This window comes from Notechis scutatus, chromosome Z (genome assembly GCF_049901735.1).
Source record: "Notechis scutatus isolate UNSWTSFEM ecotype Mainland chromosome Z, rNotScu1.2, whole genome shotgun sequence".
Taxonomy (NCBI): Eukaryota; Metazoa; Chordata; class Lepidosauria; order Squamata; family Elapidae; genus Notechis; species Notechis scutatus.
In genome coordinates this window covers 21,428,494-21,442,094 of record NC_142025.1, presented here as the reverse complement: position 1 = coordinate 21,442,094, position 13,601 = coordinate 21,428,494, and positions in this window count along the sequence as shown.

The window sequence follows — 13,601 nt, the reverse complement described above, 5'->3', positions numbered from 1 at the left end:
TCAACATGGGGTGTTTGTGGATGCGGGGTTGGTGGGGATGGGGGGGGAATCGTTGTCGGGCGGCAAAAATAGGCTCCCGAGGGAGGATGTGGGGCTGGAGGCAAAAGCAAAAGAAAAACACGGCTGTCCACATGCACCAAGGAAAAGGGGTGCAGCCACTCCCACCTGAAAGAAAGATAGCGCTCAAGCTGGAAAAAGACCCGTCTCTGACTTTTGGGAAAGAGCAAAAAAAAAAAAATGTTTTTAAAAGAGCGCTGTCCAGCACGCAAATTCTAAGCAAGCCTCGCCTCCACAATGGGGTCCAGAAGGAAAGGGATCTTCCTTGTCCAAAAAGCCCTGCGAGAGAGAGAGAGAGAGAAAGGGGGGAGAGCGCAGGGTAAGATCCCGCTGGACTTTTCTCAACCGGTCGCCCCGGCGAGAAGAAAAAGGAAAGGAGGGAAAGGGGTGGGGGTGAGGGATGTGTCAGTGGCCCGGGCAAAAGCCGCCGCCGCCGCCTGCTCCCGCTGCCGCCCGTCCCTTGTTAGGCTAATTGCATTGGCTCGTCATCTTCCTCTTCCTCCTCCTTTGCAAAGCCTTAGCGCTTAGGAGAGGGCGGAGGAGAGCAGAGGCGCTTGCCGCTGCCTCCTTCGGGCGCGCACGCATACACCCGTGTCTGAAGCATTAAGGAAAGGGGAGGAGGACACCCATATATACAAGTTGTCCAAGGACAGGGAAATAAATCAAGATTCCCGCCCCCTCCCCGTGACCGGCATTTCCTTCTCAGGCGACGGGGGAGCGCAAGGTCCGGGCCAGGTTGGCGAGGGGACCGGATGCTCCTTTGGAGAAGCTCAGGAATTTGAAAACTTTTCTGCCCGATCCTGCCAGGCATGTGACACGGAAGTCTTGCCTGCTGCATACGCTTTTGGCACACTGTTTGAACCGGCCCAGGCCGATTGCAACCTGAAGCGGGGAGAGGGGAGGCGGGGAGAAGCCATAGATCAGAGGAAGCTTTGCTCGGCTCTTAAGTCCAATAAGAGGTCCAAATTGCCCTTCTCAGGTATGCTGCCCAGCGCGCAGCGCTGTGTCTTCTGCCTTTCTACAAATGAGGATTGCTTTTCGGTGGGTAGTTCACGGCCGGTTGGCTTCGAAGTTCGAATCCAAAAATACTGTAATTACCTCCTCTCTTTTCACCAATGCAACACCTTGGCAAAAATGCACAGCACCTTGTCTTCCTACATTTCCCAAACGGAAGTCACCTCTCCCTGCCCGAGGGAGTCCTAACTCTGTTTTTAAATTCTTTAAACGTGCTTGCCTCACAGCGAGTAAGCCTAAGGCTGCTAGGAAAGGGCACTGCTTTTAACACGGAAGAAAAACACAGGGATCAAAACTTCTTAATAAAGAAGTTATTTTACTCTTTTTTTAAAAAGTAAACAAAGCATTTACATTGCCCCGCTGCCCTAGGCAGTTTACAGGAGTGCCAGCTGCACCCAGGTCTGCTCTAGCTGTCAGCCGCACGATAGGTGCTTTATGTGCTGCTGAAAGGGGGAGGTGGGGAGACAATTAGTTTATATATATATATTTAATATAAACCTTTTTCCAATATAAAGCAAGAACTTCTTTTCGGGGAGGGGGAAAGGCAGAAAACTGCAAGGCAAATTATATACCCATTTATTGTTTGCCGGACACTACACGTATCTTCAGCCAATCTGTTTGACAGGGCGAGGCAAACCAGGTGTATTTGCGTAACCCGCTCCCCCCACACGCAGCATTAAAAATATAGCCAAGAGCGCTCCGCTGGAGCTTAACAATTCAGAAAGTAACACCACGTCTTAGAGTTGCGGAGTCTTCCCAATTACTTTTCAGAGTTCCTATGTCCCTAAACTAAGAAAAAAGCAGAACTGAATGGCTCCTCAAACCAACTTTGATAAAAAGGGTAGGAGCAAACTTCCCTGAAAAAGAATGCCTAATTCAGTATTTTATTTTCCACCTTCCTCTAACTCTTACATATATTCAAATGCACTCTGATTGTTAATGGGTGATCATCTAAAGATACTGTATTTAAGTCTGCCTCCAAACTTAATCAAAGATCAGTTTTCAAAGATTTTAACATTGTGAAAGGAATGGATGATAGAAAGATGCTTTAAAATATCAGATTCACCGCATAACTTAATGCTTATGGTGCATTTGCTTGCAAACTTTTGTTGAAACCTCAGTGAGAATGGTTTTCAATTGTACTACATTTCATAGCAGCCTTTGTGTGTGTGTGTGTGCGCGCGCGCGTGTGTGTGTGAATTTCAAGTAATTTACCACTTTCTTTTCAAGATGGAAAAAGTGTATTTAAACAAAGTGACAAATATTAGCACAACATGTTATTGATTAGAATCCACAAATGTCTGAAGCATGTGAGATAGAAGGTCACATAGCACAGCAATGAAATGTAAATGTAGTTCAGTAATTATTTTAATAAATATAGAGAATATAAATTCTAGATTGATATCCCACCTTTTCTTATGGAGCTCAAGATAGCAACCATAGTTCCTGGCTGCCTTAAATAGCTGCCATATAGCTGTCATGGGGAACTCATCTAATCTAGTGGTTACAGCATCAAACTAAAAACCAGTAGAATGTGAGTTCTAGTTTCACCTTAGGCATGAAAGCTGGGTCAGTCACTCTCTCTTAGTCTAACACTAACCAACCTCATAGAGTTGTGGCAAAATAGGAGGGAAACAAGTGTTATGTAAGTTTGCCACCTTGAGTTACTTATAAAGTAATAAAGACAGGATAAAATCTAAAGAATGAATAAAACCAATAAACCATAAGCACTCCTATTTTCCCCAAAATAAATCTGTAAGGTTGGCTGGCCTGTGACTTGTTCAATGAGTGGCTGAGGATAGACTTGAATTTAGGCCTTTCTTGTGCCAATCCAACACCTTATTTGCCATCAGCACTTCTTGCATGTATTCAAAAGTACACTGAGTATTAATTGGTGATATTTAGTCATCTAAGCGTAGCTGAATAAATTATACCTATAATAGTGGGACCATCAATCTTTGTCACTATTTCCTATGCAAAGTATGTTAAGAATGGAATTTCATTTTCAAGGTCTTTTGCTGAAGAATTGCAGCTTCCAGTTCAGCAGATAAATGACCAAAGGTATGTAATTCATGTATTATTTTCCAAACAGACCAATATTTTTGGCAAAAATAGAAGAGCATTGGTGGTCACCACAGCACATACCTTACTGGAAGATGTACATTTGCCAAGATATATTAGGCAGAAGGTTTGCATCTGGACTTGCTGAAGAGTCTCTCCACAATATTTCTGTAGCTTGGTAGCCTTTGGGTTGTGGCTAGCTGGCTTAATTTAAGAGCTAGAATCAGTAATATTGTCAGCATTCAAAAGCTACTAGGAGAACATTCAGATTCTTGCACTCTGTTGTCCTTCTGTAATTTGCTTTTCTCAAATAGTGCATTCTTGGACAAAAACTCAATTTACTAATTTCTTGCTCTGAGTAAAAATATGACTTAGCTATGGGATTTCCACACTAGCAGCGTTTGTACTTCCTCACAAATCAATCTGAAACACCCATAATCATCCTTCTTTCTGCTTATTTGGAATTGTGGGGAGAAGGTCTGGAGTTAATCCTGAAGTTGTGGAAAATATTGAAAATAATTGTATTATAATCAATTGCTACTATCAAGATGCTTGTTTTGCAAGGATTTAAAATTGAATTGTCATACATCGTACCTGTTGCATTTTAGGTTCATCATTTCTTGTCTTCTATACTTCTATCTAGATAATAAAACTTCTAAAATATGAGCGTGAATTCTAGTTCTAAAAAGGTATTTACCATAATGAGTTGGTGTTTTATTGTGTGAATTCTAGTTCTAAAAATGTATTTACCATAATGAGTTGATGTTTTATTGCCACAAGATTCCGTGTGTTTCCTGAACAAACTAACAATGACCTTCTGGATATTGCAACCATATGCAAGAATATACAAGTAGTTTTATCATGTAGTATATAATATATTTGCTTGCAGGGTTATTGGTCGACCTAAAATATACGGGATTCACATTTTATGCACAATCACTCTAAAATATATATTTTTCATGTGCGTTCAGCCTGTTATATGTATTTTGTAGCTACTTTTCCTACTTTGCACAATACATATCCTAACTATTTTTATACTTTTCCTAATATATAATTTTTTCGAACCCAGATTTGATGTGCCTGTGTGCTTCAGTTCATCTCTGCATTCAGTAGTATGAAATTGCTAAATTCATATAAATTTCATTTATAATTCTCAGCGATGACTGATAGATTTAAAAAAACAGAACAGTAGCTCATTATATTGGATGGGGATACAATAACCCAGTGTTTTCCTGTCTTGGCAACTTCCAGTCATGTGGACTTCAACTCCCAGGATTCTTAACAATTGAATATCACATGAAGGGGCAAACAATACCTGGAAGTAATCTTTCTCTTTTACACCCACCTCCTAAAAAGGGAGATAGTTGTTTTGGAGATATTACTATCTGGCTTTTGCATATGGCATCAGTCAAGATCCAAAGGGAGGAGTGGTGGCATGACAATTGTCATCCAGTAATCCTTTACAGCTTTCAGGAATGCTTCTCCATAGGCTGCCAGATGTGAAACCTGTTCGTTAAGTTGGATTCTAGGGATCAGTTGAAGTTATTGAAGTGTTTCTAATCAATCCAGCCTCCCTACTACACAGCAATCACCATGTCTGAGTTCCTTGATTCCATGTTAGAATTGGAGATGGAATTCCCCAGACTTGTACTCTTGAGACAGTTCAATTTTGCCTCCTCTAGGACTGAGGTCTGAGATGGCTCTGGAGTTGATGGTCACTATGATGGCCATAGGCCTATCCCAGATCATCCAGAATCCAAGAAGGGACAGTAGCTTCATGCCTGATTTGATGTTCCAGTTGAATCAGTTTCTATATGATCTGAAACTGTGGGACCAATCAGTGTCTCACTTGACATATCATGCCATGATTACCATGGGCTTCTCTGTCCACTGCAGGGGGGCTGTACCCATTATATTGGTCCACTTCTCAGTGACTGATAGTTGTAGATGGGTTTCAGAAGGAGTTGAAGGTTGTTCCAGCTAATCTGCTGCCTGTCCATCTGAAACATTGTTCATTGCTTAGAATAGGGAGGCAGCCAAGGCTTTAGATCAGATCATGCCCTTCGGACCTGTCCCCTCTCTTGGAGATCATCCTTCCCCATGGTTCCTGGAGGACTGAGGGAGATGAAAAGAAAGGAGAGACATGTAGAGCATCCATTGTGCTCAAAGAAGGACAAACTTGATTTCACATGAGTTACAGCTGCTATTAAGGCCTACCTTGTGGTGATAAGGGTGACAAAGCATCAGTACTTCTTTGCCATTATTGCAGAGAAGTGGATTGATTTCCTGCTACCCTATTTCAGATGTGATTTGCCCTCAGGAGAACTTCTAGCAGAAATATGAAAGAGTTTGTTCAACATCCATTGGACAAAATTAACTCATAGTTGGATGCTGATCTCGTTGCAAGTCTAGGAAAGTTGCCTGGGGAAGAGTCTTTCCCCATTATCTAGGATCAGTTTGGATTTTTTGGACTTGAGAAAGTGCACAAGGTCCTTAAGTCACCTGTTCTTTAGATGTATGACTTGTTTAAAGTGGCCTGAAAAAGATCATGGCTGTACGTATAGTGGCACTGAACTGTTTCTTGAGTGAAGGGATGTTCTTTTACCTCTGAAAGAAGTCTTGCTTTGCCCATTTTGGTTTCTCAGTTTTAGAAGAAATTCTGGTCCATTCCAAGACAGGTTTTCAAAGACCACAGGATAACTGAAATGGAAGTGAAGTTTATGTGACAGTAAAACAGACAATTGGCAGTAGAAGGCGGGCATAAATTAAAATAAAATTTTAGTTACACTATAGAGAGGCCCATCTTTTGCTTTAGAAAGAAAGTGCACAGATATACCTTGTCTCTCAAAAAGTATGCTAAGAGGAAATGAGAATTTTCACTCTGTGGAAGTTTTACAATCTTTACTCTTTGTGATTCCCAGATGGTGATCTTGGGTAATGGGTGTGAAATAGCGGAAACCTATTGTAGGTGTGAGGGATTTTCATATCTTGAGATTTTAGTTTAATTAAGTTGCTGGTATTTGCCACTTTCCTATGAAAAAGGTATAAAAACCTGGTTTTGAGGGTTGGCCTTAGGCCCTGAGGGAGCAATCAAGTGGTTGATGAAGTAAGAAGAACTCATCCTTGTGCAGTTTGTTGCCTTGGTCCTAACTTTTTATATAGCTTTTTAAAGTTTTAACTGCTTTTAAGTTTTTACTATTTGTAAGTCTTAGCCAGGGTCACTTTATTTCTGAGAGAGGTGGCATATAATAAATAATAATAATAATAATCCCCCAAGGAAGCACTACTTTGACAAATAAAAAAAGTTAGAAGTGAATACATCAAGACAGTGGGGAAAAATCTTAAAGCCAAACTCAGTGGAGAATATGCCACCATGGCAATTAATACCTGGGCAATTCTAGCCATTAGATACACTGTTGGAATAGAATTAAAAGTCCTGTATAGAAAGACCAGAAAAATAATGACAATGTATCAGAACTGAAAAAGCTTCTTAGATGAGAAGCTAAACGTTTTCAAAGAAAAAGAAAAGAAGAAAGTCCACTTGCTTTTTGGAAAATTGCCTTTGGCATTACATGGTCAGAACATTTTAAAATAACAGCAGGCAAAGCAGATCTAGAAATGGCTAAAAGTAGGAAAATTGAAAGAAGACTCAGAGAGGTTAATCCTGGCTGCATAAGAACAAGCCTTAGGAACAAATGCATGTAAATCTATTGAGAAAAGAGCAGTAGGCAGCAAATGCTCTGCAAAGAAGCTAAAGAAACAGTGGACCGCTTGGTAAGAGGCTGCAAGATTTTTAGACAGACCAACTACAAACAATGGTATGACAAAGTAGCACAGTACATCTGCAAGAAATAACCATTTGCCTGTGAGCAAGAACAGGTGGGACCATAAAATAGATAACAGACTAATTCTAAAAATAAGGTTTTAGAATTGAATTTTAGAATTCAAACTGGCATTTGTCACATAACACCCCGGACTTAACAATAAGAATGACAGAGAAATCTGGATAGTGGAAGTGGCAATACCTGGAGAAAACAGAATAGAAAAAAAAACCCTGGACATTATAGGTACCCTCATTTGGCCAAATTAAATGACCAGCCACGTCTCGGAACTTAGTGTCCTTTGTCCAACTATCTGGAGTTTTCTGACAGGCTAGGGCTAGGTATGTTTAATGGGAAGCATGAATGGGAAGGATGGCAGTTATTCTCTCTACAGTCAGTGAAGCTGTAAGAAGCATAAAACAGAAGTAAAGAAAAACTCTAATAATTCTGCATTTTTCCAATTTGTGTCTGGCAGTATATCAAGTCATTTTACACACACACACACACACACACACACACATACAAAAGCAGGAAACAATGAACTTGCGTCCTGCTTCTGTATGACTCCACAAGAAGAATAAGCATAGGAATCAAACTTCTCTTCAACTAAAGTAAAGTAAATTATAGATGGTTTTCTTTCAAATTTAATATTTTGGAAAGTAAAAGAGAACCATATTCCTAAATAAACAAGGAAGAAGGAAGTACTGTAAATAGTGGTACTTCAAATATTCAAATGATTGCTTTGAAAAATCAAATATTTTAAAATGTTTTTGTTCATTAAAAAAAACCCCATCTAAATAAATCTAAATTAACTTAGTGGGATCATCTGGCTGATTTTGCCAATATTTGGCCATCTGAAGATCCTTCAAAAAATACCAAAGGTATAGAGCTGGAAAAAAAAATTACCCTGAAAAAAAAGATGTAATGAAATTGAATTTGATTACAGTATAATCAAATCAAAATAATAGGTCTCATTCACCTGACTTTAGGTAGTTCTTGATTTATACCCACATTTCAGATTAGATTTTCTATTGCTAAGCAAGGCAGTTGTTAAAGAAGTCGTGTTCAATTTTACAACCTTTTGGTCACAGTTTGGAGTGAATCACTGAAGTTGTTAAGTGAATCCAACTTCTATCTATTGACTTTGCCGCCTCCATAGGTCACAAATGGGGTTCATATTACTCCAGAATGCTACACTCATCATAAATCCATGCTAGTTGCCAAGCACCTGAATCTGGATCCTGCGACTGTGGGAATGTTGCAACACTTATAAGTATAAGACTGGTTATAAGTCATTTTGTCCAATGCCATTGTAACTTTGAATGGCTGTGAAGCAAATAGTTGTAGGTTGAGGACTATCTATACTCAAGAAAAAACATACTTTGTCTTATCCTAAATAATGTTAGACAATAATATTATATTCCCAGTATATGAGTTTTTGGAAGCAATCATTTCTTTTCTTCAGGACATGAGCAGTCATCTTTTAACTGCAGATACATTGCTTGGGCCCATTCATTTAATACCTGAAGATTAAGGAGAAATTTTTTTTTTTAAATAAAGCAGGAAGAAGATGATCATGAGTCTTAAAAGTAGAACAGAATGAAATCAAAGCCAATGAGAATGGCTTTAAATGATTTTTCAGACCTGAAAAAGAAATTAAGGATAATGGTTGTTTTATAAAATGGAGAAATTGGGGTGATCTGTGAATCACACAGAGATTAATAAGAATTTCATCAATATGACTGTTCCTGATCATCCAAATTTTCAATGATTGTATAATAAACACTGTCTTCAGAATAGTTTCTATCTTTTCTATAATTAGGCTAACAGATCTTTGCTACTATAGGGTAAGCTGGACTTTTGCAGCTCTGATATGATATCTTTAATATCGAAAAGAATGCTAAATTAAACTTATTAAAAGCATAATTTTGTTGGGGATTGTTTTTTCTCCAACTCAGATGTTGGGAAGAAATTAACATAAAGAAACTTGAAGTTGTATCAGTGTGTTAGCTCTAGAAATATTGAATAAACTGGGACCAAATTTCATGTGAAGGAAAGGATAAGCCAGTGAAAGAATCATTATATTTGAAAATGGGTCAGATCCAATTAGGGAAAATATTTCAGGAAAATATCCCCACTGCATCTCCATGGGAGAAAGTTAGGTAGTTGCTTGGAATGTTGCTGACTCTTCCATTCCAAGTTTTGTTTCTCCTGCTTGTGTAACCCAGAGCAGTGGATATGCAGTTTTCCAGTGCATGTACGCTTATGTGTACACACAGATATGCAATATGAGATAAACACTAAGGGATGCAAGGCATTATTTCATTACAAAGAAGAAAATGCACTGTCTTCCGGTGACAACTATTTATGACTATTGAAAGGGTTACAAAGAATTCCAAAGCTTTTGTGCCTGCTGGCTTTTTGTACATTGTTGTAAGTGGCAACTGAATCTATGATGATTCACTTAACAATTGCATTGATTTGCTTAACAATAGTGGTAAAAAATGATTGTAAAATTGAGTGTGACTCACATAACCACCTTATTTATCAACATAAATTCTGGTCCCAATTGTAATCAAGTCTACCTGTATCTTCTATCCCTCAGTTAATCACCAACATTAAGATCAGGTTTGGCTCACATGATAATTCTTAATGTGATCATTTGTTTTTAGACCAGAATGTGATGTAAGCCCATTCTAGTTATGTGAACATAACCTTAGAATAATCATAACCATTTGTTTATGTTTGCCCATTTCAATGGGAATTATTTCCTAATATCCATGTTAGGATTTTTATTCCTCATAAAGTACAGGAAAATTACAGACCAGAATGCATACTTTGGAAAAGGACAGTATTGAATTTTGCAATCTTTCTTTGTTCTTCTATGAACTTCAAGGTAGACCAATTGGGTCAATTGCAAAACCTTGGTAGGGTCATATATACTAACTATACTCATATACATCAACACACACATTGTTGATTTAATCCCATTGTTTGCCTTGGCACAACATACTAAATTGTAGATAAGTCCATTGTCTGGGTTCACAAAGTACATTACAACTAGCCAACCTAGTGTATTATATAAAACTAATCAGTGTTACACAAATCAAGAAAATTAATCTGGCTGAGCAAATCATATTTTAATTAACTATGGGTAATTGTGGCATCACAGCCGATGTTTAAGGGAATAGAATAACTTACTGTAAAAGAAGGAAAGAAATGGTATAAATTATTCACCCATAGAATTTGTTTTCAGAATCTGATCAGTACTCATAGTCATCTTCAGTTACTATTCACTCCTGCTGGACTTTGGGCAAATATTAATAAGAGATCTTGATCACAACTCAGCAACCAAGAAAGAATTAAGAGGAAAAAGCACTCTAGTTTTCTTAGTCCTTAGCCTTGTTGTCTTTGTGTAATTAAAACTTTTCTTTTAAAAAATTTATCATAATGGTAGTACCCACCTTCATTGAGATATGAGTAATCGGTGAATTGTAGCTTACCATGACTAGAGTTGACATGGTAGCAGTATTTGAATTCTGCTATTTGAGTACAATATTTGAGACTCTGTCACAGAGAAGAGGGGCCAGCCTATTTTTCAAAGCAGCTGGGGGTAGACAAGAAGTAACAGGTAGAGAAGTTCATTAAAGAGAGATTCAACCTAGAACTAAAGAGAAATTTCCTGTCAATTAACAGTGGAATGACTTGCCTCCAAAAATTGTGGGTTCTCTGTTGTTACAGGGTTTTTATGATGAAATTGGACAGCCAATTTGCCCAGAATAATATAGGGCCTCTTGCTCAAACAGTGGGTTGGACTAGGAGATCTTCAAGATCTCTTTCAACTCTGTTAGATTGTATTCTGGGTGAAAAACAAATATTTTCATTGGCATAAAATATAACCAGTACCTCCCTTGTAAGGACCTTTGAACTGGGCTCAGTTTCTTGGAATTAAAAGCATTATATCCTTATTGTTTTCTTAGTAAGAATGACCTTGTGTTCGTCCATCTTTTGTGGTTTCTTGTCTCTCATTCATGTAATAAGCAAATCCAATTCTATGTAGGTTCTTAAGAACAGGGTCTGGCCATTAAAGGCTACCATGTGCTGTGTCATTAATATACAGCAGGACAAAATTTCTTAAAGATCTTCAACTTACGATCAGAATTATCTGAAGAAAAGACAGCCTTGGAATTTCCACATTTGTGGAATGTCAGCCACTTAAAACCCCATCTCTTAAAAAAAATATGACAACCCCCCCACCCACCACATTAGTACAACTGAATACAACTGAATACAATGTACTTACTAGCACAATCCTGCAGTCATTTTATGATACTTAATAAGTCAACATGCATAAATAAAAGAGCCAAGGGGTTAGACAGGCAGCAAGGCACTTATTTCAAATACTGAAAACTACAATGAAATATCTCAAGACCCTAACTGGCCCTATTTCATGTAGTATTATTTATCTGGGACAGGAAAAGAAGCTCATTGTATGCTAACAACCCAGTCTAGCACAGAGACAAACTTATAGAGGAGACCAGGAAAAAAAAAAAAACATTCTAGAAACTCTTATTTATGTTCTTTTCTTGTATTATCTATCATGCCTTCCAGACTAGTAGCTGCACAGAGGTGGTATCTAAATTAGGCAACAATTGATACCCTAAACCTAACCCTTCCTCCTGCTTCTTAAAAATCAAGAGTGAAAGGTTCTATTTGGAGGGTGGACTGATGGTGCTATTTGAGAGATTGTTGGCTGTATATAATGGCCGTTATGGTGCAAGTTTTCTTTGGTTAGAGGATGTTAGGATATAGAAGGAGAAACCATTCCTGTAGTTGCAAGATTGAGTAGAGGTGGAACGTCTACAACACAAGTTGTGGCAAGGTGATGGGGCTGGCAGGTGAGAGATTATGGTTGGTGTAGAAGTCCCCTCTTCCTCCTTAGCTATTGTAAAGAGAAAAACTGCAGGAAATGGGGACATAGCCATTAGCTTCTTCCTAACTCAAAGTCTGGTGGGAACAACACTCAAGACAATGTAGGGATTGTTTTTTGCAGCACCCTGCTTTTTCAGCCAGCTACCCTGAATCCATACCCCAATCTTCATCCTGAGGTATCTGCATTTCATCATCTAATTTTAGGTGATTGGACCAGCCGGCTGGCCACCTCTTTCTATTGTAGCTAAGGTAGCCCATTGGATTCTTTTTTGTCCTAGATCTTGCCAGATGGAGAACTGGGGTAATTTTACTCACATGGCAGAGTGTAAAGAAGGTGGCTAACAAGGATTAACACTGATGATGTTATCTAGTTGGGTAATGAGATGTCTGCAAATAAATAATCAAGTTCAGAGAGCTCCAAGGATTTCATAGCTAACAGAGGTGTAGAATCTAGAGATGAGCAACCAAGGCCTGCTATGGAAAGGGTGAGAACTCCATTTGATCCCAACCTGCCATGCTTCTGAATCTTCCTTAGAAAATGAAGAAGATAAATTTCTTCTTTTGCAAGAAGTGGACAGAACTGACTAAATAAACCTCTTAGAGGAGAGGAGAAGCTGGGAGCAAGTGATATTGAAACCTTTGCCCTCAGTAGCCAAGATTCCAGTTGGGTATCTACTTCCTTTTCTTAAAAAATGTTCTTGTGGAAACCCCCAAAATATATTGAGCCTCCCTTTGATCCGGACATCATAAACCTATTTCAGGAGAGTAACTGATTGGTTGGCCAGGTTGTGTGAACATGTTTACATCAAGAAAGAATGGGACACAATTAATGCATCCTGTTGGACCCAGTTACTGCATTTGATCCCATGAAATGACGGTTTTGATCTGAAAAGAAGAAGAAAGAAGAATTAGTAAAAGTGGACTCGTTGTTTGCTCTCTCTTTCTTTCCCCTGCCTTTTCTTACAGCTTTGCTTCTCTCATCCTTTGATGCATGCAGAAAATATTTTATTGTATCTGGACTTTCACCACCAAATCCAAAAGTCATTTGTTTATTTTTCATATTTATGGGCCACCGCAGTACCAAGGACATCTCAATGGTTCTCAAAGATAAAATACAGGAAGGAGGAGGATGTTTGGACTATTTAATACAAGAATCTCTGAACAAAAGACAAGCCCTCCCAGATGTCTTCCTGAATTCTTGGCAGAATCCTTGACCACTTTAAAAATTAGGAATCTCCCATATTGTAAAACAAAATGTGACTATCCCACCCACTCCCTAGCATTCAAAAAGTTCAAAGAAAAAAATGGTAAAATTGAGCTGGGAACAAGGACATATTGGCAGGTGGGAGTGGACTGTGTGGTGGGATGCCTTGATGTCTTGATAACTTGTTGTTTTATAGCTGGCCAGACCCAGGACATACCAATCTTTTAACTGCTGCTTAGTTGATAAAAATTCAGAATGATTTCCTGTACAGCGGAAGACACCTGGAACTTTGGACCATTATTTAAGGCTAAGCAGAACTTTTTATCTGAGAATGAGAGAAAGCAGCAAAATTTCTTTGGCAAGTTAGTGGTTTATCTGTCGGTGGAAATGAATGCTTAAAAGGAGGCCCAGCTGTATGGGTTAAGGGTGCTTAATGAACAGATCTAGGCTCTCATAAACACTGCTTACCTCTTTAGACTTATGCCAGTATTGTTTGGCTATGCAGTTTGCAC